Raw genomic sequence first — 4,561 nt, 5'->3', positions numbered from 1 at the left:
TTCCGTAGTCCCAATCTGAATAATTAATTATTCACGACACACGAAGTCCCGATCAATCATTTGGATTAGATCAGGACTTTTTAGCAGGTTCGCGAATAGCGAATCATTCAACTCGCTTAATGATTCACAAACCCGCTCCGAAGTTCCAATCTAATCAAATGATTCGCAATACGCGTTCGCAATCAATAATTTGCAATAAGCGCTCCGAAGTAGCCTACCGATCTGAATCAAATAATTCACGAAGCGCACCAAAATCCCGATCTGAATCAATGGATTCGCGCTTCACGCTCTGAAGTACCGATCTGAATCAAAAGATTCGCGAACCTGCTCCGAAGTTCCGATCTAAATCAAATGATTCATGCTCTGTGCTCCGTAGTCCCGATCTGCAGTGTGTTCCAAACGGGATATATCGCCCTCTGAAGGGCACTTCGGAGTGAAAACAATCACGGCCGCCATATTGAAGGGTCGTTCCAAACCGAAGTGCTCAAAACTGGCCACTTCAAAGGGCCCTTCAGAATGAAGGATTTCGAAGAGTACAACTGATGGACACTTCAGGCTCCCATGATCCTTTGTGCAGATTCTTTGCATGTTGATTGTGAGGGGGGGGGGGGGGGGGGGGGGGGGGGGGGCGGTCCCGGGTCCCGGACCTCCCATAAGCATTAAGGGACCCCCCTTAACACCCAAAAAATATACTTGGGGGGGTCCCCGGGGGTCCCCTGGTTTTTCAATAAAACTATAATACTTGAAACATGAAACTAGTGAAAATGAGAATTAAATGAATAGTTTTGATTGCTGTAATAAATTTAGACCTGCTCATGTTACATATTTTATTTTTATGCGTTTTTACAGCTTTGATCATTATAACCAATCACACAAGATTCTGTTGAGCTTAGGAATGCAGTGGCCAATCAGAGGCGTTCAGATTGATTCAGACTGAAACTCGCGAATTCCCTCATCATAAGCAACAAAGTGCAAATGTACGTACGATGTAAGAGATTCATTTATCATACAGTGTATATAATTTCATATAGTTAATCAATATAACTCAAAGAGTGCTGTTTTCACAAAAATCACAAATTTGATATTGATTTTATACAACAATTCAACAAACAAGTCAATATTAAATTTTAGACAACATATTGCCTTTTTTTGCTCTATTTTGCCAACAAAAATGGTTCCAAACAGCCACAGCGCTGTTTTGTGTCTCTGAGCAACATGACAGTGTTTCGTTTCTGAATGAATCACCCGTTTAAATGAGCAATGACTCACTTATTAATAGTGACTTGCTACCACCTACTGGTGGTTTTAATTTCACATTTAAAGTATATTTTCATTTTTTTAAATAAATTCAAATATCAATATTTAACGTTTTAAAATTAAAATATTAAAACATTATTTATGCATTTGGTACTGCAGGTTAAAGCACCCAATGTCCCTCTAAGCTGCATTGTAAATTCATCTAAATGCCACTTCAGATGCAACTTTTGTGTTTCCTCTGCATTGCAAAGATGAATTTTGTTGATAATGATTTTATTTGTTTGGTAACAGCCCCAAATAACTTATTATTCTAATTGACTTTATTGATTAAATATACGAATTTGATGCAAAAGATAATGTACACTTCTAGAAAAAATGGCTTTATAAAGGTAAAAATGCCCATAAGGGTAAAAAATCTCTTTAAACTTCTTGGAAAATATTCATTTCTGTCACAGCTGTGAACTGACCACCACACAGAATATGAAGAATGTCAAAAACTTTAGGAGTCAGCTGTCTACGGCAGTCCTGCAGCACAACACATTCAGCAAAATATCATCTGATTATCGTTATCGATAAAATCCCAGAAAATATTGAGATATAATTGTTAGTCAATGTCGCACACCCCTAGGCTATGTAGCTAATTTCTCTTTGCTTAGTGATTGTTTGGCACACCTAATTCACTGATAATCGTAAAATAAGCTTTTATCTTAGAATTAGGTTTTCTCAACGATAACGAGGACAATACAAAAAAATATGAATCATATTTATATTTTATTTCACAGTTTTATTGTATTTATTTATTGAAGGGTGCGGGGGGGGTTCTGGTTAGCGGGACCCCCCAAGAGCTTTGACACAATTCGAACACTCCCGGAGGGTAAACCCTTTGAAGGGATTAGGGCATAGGTATGAGCCCTTCCGAATGGAACACAGGGCTGAATAATGAGTCTTCTTCTTCTTATTGAATTTGCGGCAGGCTAGACGCATCACCGGCGTATTACTGCCCTCCTTCAATGTCGCACACCCCTAGGCTATGTAGCTAATTTCTCTTTGCTTAGTGATTGTTTGGCACACCTAATTCACTGATAATCGTAAAATAAGCTTTTATCTTAGAATTAGGTTTTCTCAACGATAACGAGGACAATACAAAAAAATATGAATCATATTTATATTTTATTTCACAGTTTTATTGTATTTATTTATTGAAGGGTGCGGGGGGGGTTCTGGTTAGCGGGACCCCCCAAGAGCTTTGACACAATTCGAACACTCCCGGAGGGTAAACCCTTTGAAGGGATTAGGGCATAGGTATGAGCCCTTCCGAATGGAACACAGGGCTGAATAATGAGTCTTCTTCTTCTTATTGAATTTGCGGCAGGTTCGACGCATCACCGGCGTATTACTGCCCTCCTCAGGTCATCTGGATACTCCGCTTAACATTTAAATCCTTGCGTAAAGTCCAGTCATGTGCAAAAAATTGATAACGACTTTCCTGGACTCATAATCCTTTGTGCTAAGGATAGATTTTACAGAAACATTTGTGACTCCACATTCAAGTAACTTTGAAAACATGTGACGTCTTGCTGCATGATGAATGGTACACTCCATTATCACATGGCTCACCGTTTCTTCTTGTACACATCTACATCTGCCATCTGGATGTTTTCCAATCCTTGCTAACCCAAAGTTCAACGCACAATGGCCCAACCTTAGTCTAGATAAAATGACACTATCTTTTCTTCCTAACCTTCTAATCATAGAATGCCCTACTGTTGGCTGAACAGAATAGTAATGTCTGCTTTTACCGTATATCCTTCATTCCATTCTTTTTGCCACAATTTTATTGTTCCTTCTTGGATAATACTTTTACACTCAACTCTACCGTACATAACATCCAACTCTACTTCACTTCTATTTACAGCCTTTCTTGCCATTTCATCTGCCTCTTCATTTCCCTGAACACCTATGTGAGCTGGCACCCAAAGAAATCCCACTATATTCCCCATTTTATTAACTCGATTCAGTGTTACTAATAATTCTAGTATTAAGTCTGACCTGGCTTCACTTTTCCTTCCCTTTAATGCCATTAAAGCTGCAGTTGAGTCTGAACAAATGACTCTTTTCCCCGGACCATTTTCCTCCACCCACTCCAAGGCCAATAAAATAGCCACCACCTCTGCAGTAATGACTGACATATTATCTGCTAATCGTTTTCCATTCATTAAATTTAACTGAGGAATATTTATTCCTATTGCTGTTTTTATACATCTTGAATTCATTGAACCATCCGTAAATATACAGTAGTATAAAGTAGTAATCTGACCAGATCTGAATAATGATTCGTGACATGAGAATCATTTGATTTAGATCGGAACTTTGGAGCGGCTTCACGAATCATTCAATTCGGGAAAGGATTTGCGAACCCGCTCCAAGTTCCCGCTCCAATCTAAATCAAATGATTGATAGGGACTTCACATGTCACAAATCATTATTCAGATCGGGACTACAGAGTGCAGAGCGCAAATCATTTTATTTAGATCGGAACTTTGGAGAGGGTTCGCGAATCTATTTACTTTAACTTAAGATAATATCAGTGGTATGATCTATTTTAGATGCAACCGAAATTACAACAACAATGGTTCCCTTTCAGTCGGTCACTACGAGTCACGTCGTGACCAACGAATTGGGATCTCGCTTCGAGAGACCAATCTACTTCGAGTGTAACTAAACGAGCCAATGCACATTGGCATGCAATTATTGCATCCAGCTGCCGCTGATCACCGCTTGAGCATAAAAAGGCAGCCGGTGCAATGCACACCAGCTTTTCGCTTCGGAGTCGAGCGACAACATCGTTCTGCTCCATCCAAGTGTCTTCAGTGAGCTATGAGTTCAATGCGCTCTTGGAAGCTTCTGGTGTTGGCGGACGGCGCTTCAGTGGTGGTCGTTCCTGTGTCTAGTGGGTTGCGCACTTCAGGCTGCACTACCCCCTGTTGTGCTGCAAGTGGCCATTTCCCCTGTGCGCCTCAGCACTAAAAGAGCATTTCCCTGAAAGAGCAATTTCTCTAAAAGAGTACAATAAGCGGGTGCGTCTTTGTAAAGACGGCAAATCGTCTTTTTAAAGATGCCGTTTCACCCGTGCGTTTCTGGACGCGGTCGTTACCTGGCGCTGGGTGATGGTCACGATCGCTGCCTCACGTGTCTGAACATGAAGCACGCTGAGGTGGCGTTCGCGGATGAGTCATGTTCCCATTGCGGGAAGATGACCATCTCGGAGCTGCGGGCCAGGCTCCGTTTCCTCCAGGGGGGCGGA

The sequence above is a fragment of the Sinocyclocheilus anshuiensis genome, unplaced genomic scaffold (genome assembly GCF_001515605.1).
Source record: "Sinocyclocheilus anshuiensis isolate Anshui unplaced genomic scaffold, SAMN03320099.WGS_v1.1 scaffold1049, whole genome shotgun sequence".
NCBI lineage: Eukaryota > Metazoa > Chordata > Actinopteri > Cypriniformes > Cyprinidae > Sinocyclocheilus > Sinocyclocheilus anshuiensis.
Note: the sequence above shows the minus strand (reverse complement) of the source record.